Source organism: Oratosquilla oratoria, chromosome 7, assembly GCF_046742065.1.
Source record: "Oratosquilla oratoria isolate Oo_2021 chromosome 7, ASM4674206v1, whole genome shotgun sequence".
In the NCBI taxonomy this organism is placed as follows: Eukaryota; Metazoa; Arthropoda; class Malacostraca; order Stomatopoda; family Squillidae; genus Oratosquilla; species Oratosquilla oratoria.
Window position 1 is genome coordinate 35,012,355 of NC_134783.1, and position 11,004 is coordinate 35,023,358.

Sequence of the window (11,004 nt, forward strand, 5' to 3'; positions counted from 1 at the left end):
TCCAGAGCTCAACACAGAACAATAACTAATAAATATCCAACTTCTTTTGGTAACCACATACCTCGCTTGGCGTAGAATTGGGGCCCTCCTGGGAGGTGAAGGGAGGGAGGGGGCCCATATTTGTATGTAGGCCTACGATAATTTTACTCTGTTGGCACGCAAGGACATTTCGTATCAAAAATTCGGCTGATGTTGGCAACCACACTTAGAAAGGTTGCCGACCTCTGACCAAAATCGGGCTTCCTGAAGAAGCGAAAGCGACTGCAAAATAACCAATATCATTCATTAAATATGAATGTAATGCTTGTCTATAGGCCGACTGAAATGTGATAATAAGTATGTAGTTTTTATTTAACCAGTGAATGTTGTACTCACCCAGGGGTATTCCTGTAGGCTGATTCACACCGTACGTAACGTGACCGACGCGTAACGTACCGTGCCGGACCGACAAAATATTAAATTTTATACCCATTGTTGCATTCACGCTACACCGGACCTGCACCTCACCAGCAAGGACAGGCACCGACAGTTGTTTGTCACTTTTTTCAGCGAGAATATTTTGCCGTGTCTCACAGGAAACGTTCAGGTCCGGAACCTGCACATGTTGGATAGTGTAAACACAAGACCGGCAACGACCAGCAGCTGAGTAGCCAGTCGACCTCGCTTCCGACGAAGATGGATAAGGAAAAGTTTATCACCCTTGTACATCACCATGAGTGCCTTTGAGATATGTCCCTTAGGCACTACAGCAACAACACAAAGAAGGACAGCATTTGGACAGATATAGGCGAAGAATTAAAACAAGCAGGTAAATGACATTACTGTGAAAAAAATAGATTCACACTGAAGGGGAAACACGTTTGTTCTTGTCTGACGACCGGCTGGCGTCGTGAAACACTCATAAATTCCAAGGTTCCCATAGGAGAACAGAACCTTCTGAAAGCTTCCCTTACTGCGAAAGCTCAAGTAGCTACTTCCTGCCAAGGGAGCTGAGGAAATATAATACGTTCACTAGGTGTGTCCTGTTTATTCTTGTTTGAAGAATTAACATTATTTGATAAAGTTGTGTAGTATACATGATGCAAGAACAATTTTATCAGCATTTTCTGGTTTGGACTTCAGCACCCTACGAAATACCCTAAATCTCTGTGCCAAAATTCCAAAAGCATTCTCCACCACTACAGGCTCGAGATAAGCGATAACACTGGGGAACACTCATTTTGTTGCATTTAAAAAAAGACTTTTCTATAGTCAACTTGAGTGTGCTGATTTCAAATCTGAAGTCGGGTTTTGTCTGCAAACTACAGATTTTATGCAATTTGACATTTTTATTTATCTTATAAATTTTCGTTATTATAGGAAATTGCAATATCAGCCACAATTCTTTTGTTCACTTGAATCTTAAAACAGTATGAAAGCCATTTCTGTACATTTATTAAGGCAAAAGAAACAGAACATTAACAGAACATCTATCCCAAAGTTAGATTAGCATCCTTCAGAACATCACCACAGCTGATGGAAGCTTATCAATTTCTTTGTGTATTTTTTTCAGGCAGGAATTTGCGTTTGTAACTTTTGCGTTTGTACATTTCATCTGGGTAATTTCGTTTAATGCTCCAGCAGTAGTCAGCCATCATACTTTTGTCCCAGCGCCCTTGGTAGCGTTCTTCCATGATCTTTAGGTCTTGGTGGAATCGTTCTCCTTGTTCGTCACTCACAGCCCCCAGGTTGTCAGGGAACTGATCAAGGTGGCTGTTCAAAAAATGAAGCTTGATGCTCATGTTGCACCCGAGATCACGAAAAGCGAGGAGCATTCTGTTCACAAGTTCACTGTAGTTCTCCGCCTTATTGTTTCCAAGGAAGTTCTGAACGACTGCCACAAAGGATAACCATGCTGCCCTTTCTAAAGCGGTCATCTTAGCAACAAACTGATCATCACGAATTAGGGTTCGAATCTGTGGGCCATCAAACACGCCTGCTTTGATCTTCTCAAATGATAACCCTGGTAAAGCTGTGATGATGTGTTGGAAACATTCACCTTCGGTTTCCAGTGCCTTGACAAATTGTTTCATCAAACCTAATTTGATGTGAAGAGGAGGAAAGATGATCTTATCTCTGTTTACAATTGGGTCTTGTATGATATTTGGCATGCCTGCTTCAAGGGTGTCACGAATAGGCCAGTCCTTCTGGACCCAATGTCTGTCTCGTGCTCGGCTGTCCCACATACAGAGGAAACATGGAAACTTGGTGAAACATTTCTGTTGTCCAAGAAGAAAGTTGACCATCTTTAAGTCTACACAAATTATCCAATTGTGCTCATGATACTTTAATAAGTCCATGACCATTCTCATATCATCATAGTCTTCCCGCAAATGCACTGAGTGACCGACAGGTACTGCTCCATAAACATTGCCATTATGTAAAAGAACACACTTTAGACTGCGTTTTGAACTGTCTAAAAAGCTGGTCACGCTTTCTGAAATATGATACTTTAACAGAGTGATCAACAAGATTTCTGCCTTGTAATCTTGATGCCAAAAGCTCTGCTGCTTTCTTTGAAAGACCTAAATCCCGCACTAAATCATTCAGTTCAGCCTGGGGAAGAGGCTTAGGGACGGGGAAAGGTTCAGTGTCTGAAGAACAGTCCTCCGATTGTGAACACTTTTCTGACAATTCACTGTCACAACTGTCTTGCTGGCTTGTATCATGTCCAATGTCTTTATCGTCCAATGAAGGCAAGCCTTTGAAAATTGGAACAGGTACTTCTTCAGAGTGCGGAACAGGCCGAATAGCTGAGGGAATGTTCGGATACGTAATCTTATGTCGGTTTTTCTTCCAAACACCCGTTGTGTTTACCATGCAGAAATAACAGTCAGTTACATGGTTGGTGGGTTCGCGCCAAATCATTAGAACTCCAAAAGGCAGACCTTTGCGTTTTCCTTTGGTCCAGTCTCGAAGCATTTCCTCACAATTGTGGCACACAACATGAGGAGCCCATTGCTTGTCTTGATCACCAAGATGAACTTCAAAATATGCCTTGTAGGCACGCTTGACGAACGAGGATATGTTACGTCTCTGACGATTGAGTGTGTAGCATCCACATATGTAGCAGAAGGCATCAGGCTTGTTTCTGCAATGATGTCTCATTCTGGAAGCCATGTTTGAACTGAAACAAAAGAAGAATGATCAAAATATTAGAAGCTATCTATATATATGGACGTTAAAATGCTTATACATGGTTTACGCAAGTTCACATATGTACAATTTCATTAACCTCATATTGCATACAAACTAGAGCTTGTAGAGAAAAACTAATTTCAGATTTGAAATCAGCGCCTAAAACTCTTTCAAAATCCGTTAAAATATCCAATGCAACTCAAAGTTACTGAAAAAGTGTTCCCCTGTGTAATTGAAATGTGTTCTTATTGACTCGGTCCCAATTTACGACTCAGGATATGATCGTAGCAAGTACTTTTTCAAAAGAAATGCCACGTCCCCAACGCTTACGTGCGTCATTACATCTTGGGCTCCAGGTAGGGGAGTTAGGACTGACTTGTTAATGTGGTCATTTTCCAAGAGCTCCAAAGCTGGAAGATTAAAAATACCCCAATCGCTGTTTTTTTCCATGCGAGACTACATCAACGCATAGAAAATTTTATTGAGCATCTACAACTATGGAAAAAGTCTTCTTTTACGGTAACGTGCAGGTACGTTCCGTTTACGTGCTGGTATAGTGTAAATCACCCTTAACTCAGTGGGACGGTGGCCAAGATTAAATTTGGATCGTTTTGATTGTTTATCAAAGATGGGAACTCTTGTTAGAAGTTCTACAAACAAAATATGTGTATGCCTATATATATATACATATATATATATATATATATATATATATATATATATATATATATTTGTTGAAACATTCTGACAGGTTGACGTAAGCGGAGTAGGAAACACAGGAGTCTTAGTCTTGAGTTTATTCCTGACTAGTTTCGCAGATATGCTTTTTCAAAGGAATGGGTTTACAAACGGGCTGTGGGCATTATATACATGGGGTGGACCTCACTACCTCCTCGTGTTACCATAGTTGGTGACGAGTGTAAACATTACATTGTGGCTAATGTAATAATGATGAAGTTTTACAATTAAATATGATGACAACACTAATAACAAAGAAATTATTAATAGTAATTGTAACAATAATAATGATAACATTGATAATAAAAATGAAAATTTTAATATCTAAATATATAATAATAACAATAATAAAGATGATGATGATGATAGCGAAAATTTGAATATTAAGAATATAAATAATATAAAAAATATACAATAACAGTAATAATGATAATAGTAATAATAATAACAATAATGACAAAAGTAATAATGATAATAATAATAATAATAATAATAATAATAATAATAATAATAATAATAATAATAATAATAATAGTAGTGTTGAAAATAAATAGTAATAAATAATATTAAAAGAATAATCATGATAAAAAGTTGGGGATAATATTAAATGGTGAAGGAACAATGTTGGAGGATATGTGAATTGGTAGCATGTGAAGTAAAGTAAGGTAGCATGGTGCAAGAAGGAACGTCAGAGTAAAAGAAAAAAGCTGGAAAGGGTAGGCAGAAGTGGGAAAAAGGTATCTACTTAGAGTCGGGGGGGTCTGGGAAGCCATTCTTGGAGGGCAAGTGTCGCGGTAGATCTTGTCCATTTCAAGTCACCAGTTCTCTTGTTTGTGTTTTTGTGGTTGGCAATGTAAAGTGATTCAATTATTTTCCGTTGTTTCTTGTGTAGTCCTTTAGCTAGAATGGTGGATCCCTCCCAGTTAGGTAAGTGTCCCTCTGTGTCAATGTGGTTAACTAGAGCATTGGTTTCCGTTTTGTATTCCCTGAGTCTGTTGTTAAGTCCTCTGTATGTCTCTCCGTAGTATGCACAGTCACGTCCTTTGCAGGGAATTTTGTAAACGATGCTATTGTCACGGTTCGTCTTGGTTCTGTTGGTGGTCAAGTGTCCTATCTTCTTCCCTGTGTCATTTACTATGATAAGTCCTGTCTGTCTCAACGTTTTGGAAAGCATGTGAGAGAGGCCAGAGTTAGGAACCACAAGGTATCGTAAATCTATCCTCTCTTCACTTCCTTTCCTCTGTCTGATTTTAATTACTTTCCGTAGTGACGTCCCTAACATGCCCTCTGCGTACCTTAGGTTCCTGAATGCAGCGGTTGTGTATTCAATTTCTTCTTGTAAATACTCTTCGCTGCATATTCTAAGAGCCCTAAGGTAAAACCCAATGATAACCCCTGATGTTGTCCGATCTAATGACGACAGCGTCTAGGAAAGGTAGGGAACCGTTGGTCTCTTCCTCTACTGTGAATTTAATTCTTTGGTCCACGTTGTTCAGTTGTTTCAGTAGGTTTCTTGTGTTGTTTGTTTTGTGTGAAATGAAGAGGATGTCGTCAACATAACGGTACCACTTGGAGTTATCTGGGATGATATGTAGAAAATTGTCCCTTTCCAAAGTCTCCATGTAGAGCGATGCTGCCACCGCACTCAATGGAGACCCCATTGGAAGCCCTTCATGCTGCCTGTATTCCTGTTTGCTAAAAACAAAAGAACCAAACTTTATGCACTTTTCTACTAACTCCAAGTAGTCACGCTTGTTGATGGGTAAGTTGTCGGTGTCAATGTGTTGTACTGTCTCTTTAACAGCCCGAAGGGCACCATCTATTGTCACGTTTGTGTAGAGGGTAGTAATGCCAAGGCTTACCAGGCGTTGGTCTGTGAAGTCAAATGTGTTCAGTTTGTCTATTAGGTCGGAGGAGTTCCTAAGGTGTGTTCCGCTAATGCTACCTAAGGAGGATGAAAGAGGTTTGGCCAATTGCTTGGCTAGTCTATGTGGTGCGCTTCCTATGCCAGAAGTTATAGGTCGGAGGGGAATGTCCTGTTTGTGGATTTTCGGAAGTCCTTTCATAGATGGGATTGTTGGGTCTTCCTCCAGGAGGTAGAGGAGTCTTTTCCCCTTTTCCGTTCTTTTGAGGATTTTCCTGATGTCGGTGTTGAACCTCTTGGCTTCTTCGCTGGCTGTACCGTCCCTTTGTTTACAATATGTGGTTTGGTCAGAGAGTAAACGTTCCATTTTGTTGGTGTAGTCCCTCTTGTTCATGATGACAACGCCACCTCCTTTGTCGGCGGTCGTGATGATGATGTCGTCATTGTCAAGGAGTTCTTGAAGGGCACGGACGTATCTCCTGGGGATGGTCTTGCTGTTGTTCCTGGCTGCAATGGAACAGCATAATAGAACACCTTGTTTGAAGCCGGACTCGATGTCGCTGTCCTTCCAGTTGTAGTTCTTGCCTATGTAGTCGTTCAATTTCTTTGGGTTTATGTTAGTGCTGAATTTTAGACCAAGGGAGAGGGCTTCCATTTGGGTGTGCGTGGGGTTGTAGATGGATAGGTTGTTGATGAGATTCTGTCTACCCACTTCTTTCCATTTGCTTGTGTTGCACAGTTGTAGCAGTTTCCTCTCAAGTTCTACATTTTGTTGTTGCTTTTTCTTCTTGAGTTCTTCAAGGAGTTCTGGGGGAAGTGGGTAGTTCTGGAGCTTGTTTCTGTCATCATATATAATTGTAAAACTTCATCATTATTACATTAGCCACAATGTAATGTTCACACTCGTCACCAACTATGGTAACACGAGGAGGTAGTGAGGTCCACCCCATGTATATAATGCCCACAGCCCGTTTGTAAACCCATTCCTTTGAAAAAGCATACCTGCAAAACTAGTCAGGAATAAACTCAAGACTAAGACTCCTGTGTTTCCTACTCCGCTTACGTCATATATTATATATATATGTATATATATATATATGATTGTATAATGCTTTATGTTGAAATGACGCATCATTTTTCTGGGCAGATCTCACACTATATTTATGTTGGGAAATCCTTGTTTCCATGTTTTTCCCAGTTTGTCCAATATGATTTTTTTTACAATCTTAGCATGGAATTTCATATACCACACCGTTGTTGTTAGGAGGGCTGTTCTTTATCAAAGCTTTCTTAACCCTGCTCAGGTAAAGCTTTTTTGAGGAAACGCCTCAGGTAAAGCGGGGTCTGACAGCCCCCCCCCAAAAAAAAATACTTCCACTGCATTTAATGATATAGAAATCAAAATATATATACTTCAACTTATCTTCTTCCATTTGCATGTTTGAAAGTGACTATAATTGTTAGAAATATTTTTTAATGAAAATTACAAAAAAATGATGAAAAATAAGGTATTGCTGACTTTAGAGGGTACTTGACTGAAAACATGAAACGTGAGGCGGTTGGTCCTCATCATTTTGTAGAGACCAATGTCCCAACTATCTTAGGGAAAAGCAGACCCACAACAAATGAATAATAAATGTGTTTCATAAACCATAAAATCTGAAAAAATCGGAGGTAATTATTTTGACTTTGTGATACTGAAGAATCTAATTGTAGTCATTGCAGACGGGGGTTGAATGTTCCTGACACACTGGTCTTTTGCAGTGTAGGTAATAGTTACCCGGAATAACGACAAACAGATAAAAAAAAAACCGAAATGATAATGAACTATGATTCCCTAGTCAACACAATTATAATGCATTCCAAATGATACCATCACCGTCGAAAACAAGCAAAATTGAAACAAAGCTAAGTGAAATTCAACATATTAGTCATAAAAAATGATAAAAAAGAAAAAAAATGATTATTTACCCATAAATATAAATGATAAACATTTATATGACATGAAAAAACCTCAGGTAAAGTGGGGTCTGACAAACCCCACGCTACTCACACCTCAGGTAAAGTGGGGTCTGACGGGCCCAAAAGCTCTATAAAGCTTATATAGAGCAAGATTTAGGAATGACCCTTTCACCCCCTTAAACTACTCCACTCGTCAAGAAGGTATAGGGGAGAACATATCTATATGCAATATATTAGTATATTAAAAGTAAAAAACCAAAAAGCATGGGGTCTGTCTGACCCCACTTTACCTAAGAAGGGTTATTAATGATGTGGTCATATTTAAAAACTACTTTGATATCCATTTTTTTTAGTAGGTTGACAATACTAAGACATTTTTCATGAAAAGGAAAAACAAGTGTATTAAGTTGTTTATGGTTTCCTTGTTCTTGATTGCAAGTTTTGTAAAAGGGTTTCTTGGCGGTATTGTGACATTGATTAAGAATATGAGTGGTATATTTTAACTTTTCCCCAATATTCCGGATAGTTCTAATTTCGTCATCCAAAACAATGAAGACGCTTCACAGAGCGTTCTGGATCACTTTGAATGAAAGATCATGTTTCCTGGAGAGGAGAAAGTTGAGCTCTACAGTACACCACCATTTACGTAAAGAAACGAGAACGTCAGAATTATTGGAATATGGATGTATAAGAAATAAATAAATATATGAATAAATCAAATAAACTGTTCATCCTAACTCGGCGACATAGTTGAACAAGTCCGCATTTCCCCATTCGTAATATTGGAAAAAGTTCCTCGTCATAAAGTGTTTAGTAATCTGTTTGCAACACAATAAATCATATCTTATTTACAGAAAATAAAGAATATAATACACTTTTATGATATAATATATATAAATAATAATCTTTCTTCATATGCAGTGTTAAAGAGACTGTATCCTTCCCATGCGATTAGAATAATTAAAATGTGCCAAGATAAGACCAACCTTTGACGTCAAAGCTAGAGAATATCATACACGTCTGTGGTATAATTTATCATAAATAATAAATAATCTCTCTTTTTATGTAGTGTTAAAGATAGACTATATCATTCTCCGTGCGATTAGAATTATGAAAATGTGCCAAGATAAGACCAACCTATGACGTTAAAGGGGAAGACTGCAATTGATATAGCACCTCTCTACTTTATACGATTATTATCCCTTAAACCGGTTGGTACCGACCCAAAATACATTCATGTTTATCCCATGGTAATCTATTAATTCATATCCTTTACCAAAGACAAATCATAAGTTATTAATACGACTTGCACGTTTAACCTACAGTAATTTCAGCAATCATATGCATTTACCAAAGACAATTTAGAAGTCGTTGTTGACACGGCTCTGTATAAGCAAAGCCGATTCTAAATGCGAGGATCTCGTCCTTCGACTGAATAAAATGTTTGACGACAGCCAGAATGTGTATTGGTAGTTAGAGGGTAATATGATTAGAGTCGTGCATCACTATAATCCGCGCGCTCCAAGGAGTCGTTAATTTTCATTAGTACTACAAAACTTGGCTACCTCCCTTGGAAGGGGGAAAAAGCCTTGGTATATGTACGTATGTATGTACTACAAAACTTCACCTGTAACAAACTTAAATGAAACTATCACCCAGAACACTTATAGAAAACTGATGTACAGTACCGTAGAGACCTTCCCTTAATTAGCCTGTCATTTAGACTCATTACACACGTATCGACTTTTCGCCGTGTGCCGTCCACGACACGACGTCGTTCTCTCAAATAATAATGGGTGCCTATAGACGCTTTCACACGTGGTCGTGATGTGTGAAAGCGTCCTTAGACACCCATGGATATTTGAGAGCACGACGTCTTGTCGTGGACGGCGCACGGCGAAAAGTCGATACGTGTGAAACGAGCCTTAGGACACAAGAGCCATTTTGGTTAGTTCCAGATCGGCAGTATCGAACCCGGGTGACATTTTACTTTTATTCTGGCTGCTGCTAGGCTATTTTATTCACGCCAGTGGGGATTCTCCACCCAAAAAATAAAGTAAATAAATAAAAAGTCACCGTGGACTCGTCTCTCTGTGGTGGTGGGGAGGTAGAATGGGTGGTATGGAAATGATTTATCTAATATTTTTAAATGAGAACGGGTGCGCGTGTGTGATACTATTGAATCACGTGTTGAACTCATGATCGCCAGCTATTACCTTCCCGAATGATAGCTCTGAGCTCACATATAACCATAGACCCCTTAAATAGAAGGACTGGTAACTAGCGCTCTCGGGGTACGGATCTTGGGTCCCACTACCAGCCCGCCACTTCATGATGTTCACTCGTTACTGATGTCATAAACCTCTTAAATACTGAAAAGGTATATGTTTTACGTCTCTCTTTCTCTATCTCTTTATATATATATATATATATATATATATATATATATATATATATATATATATATATATATATATATATATATATATATAATCCAACGTTCCATCGTGAGAGGGTGTGTTATAGGTGCCGGTTTAGTATGTGGCCTACCTCTTTGAAACTGGTTTAGTATGTGCCCTACCCTATTTGAATTTGTCCTCCCTCAGGAAAATTTTGAAACAAACAACAATACTTTGAGAATGTTTTCATTTAATAATTAAAAAACAATTTATTAACAAGTCATACAAAAATTTCTCGGATATCCTGCAAAATGCATAAAAATAAGTCGCCATCAGGTCCCTTTGAATACCGCCAGCAGTATTCATCAAGATGCCCTTGGAAGTGATGAAAAGGGACTCCACGCTTTTTCTTCAGAATGTCTATTTTACTTTCCAACCACGATCTTTCAATTTTTTGAGTGTGAACGCCAGTAGCTGAATCAACACAGTGGTGTTGATGGTTAACGGTCGCATGATGAAATCCTACTTGCTGTAGTTGACGATAAGCGGCCCACTCATCGGAGTGGATTACCGAACCAACTTCCACTTCCCTTTGGATGATTGGTATAAGGGTTTCTGCATTTCGCTTCTCCACATAGAAGTACCTCACATCTCGTCCTTGAATCAACCCGAACACCCATGGACCATCGATTCTCCGTCCATGATTGCGATTATTCTCAGCAATTTCATCTTCATCTTCTTCTTCTGGTGCATGATCACCGTCTAACATGCGACCTCTATTGTACTTTCTGCGACCAGCAAAGCGTGCCTCATCTATTTGTACTGGTGAAAAGTCAGTGCCCTTCATCTGACCCCTCTTATCAA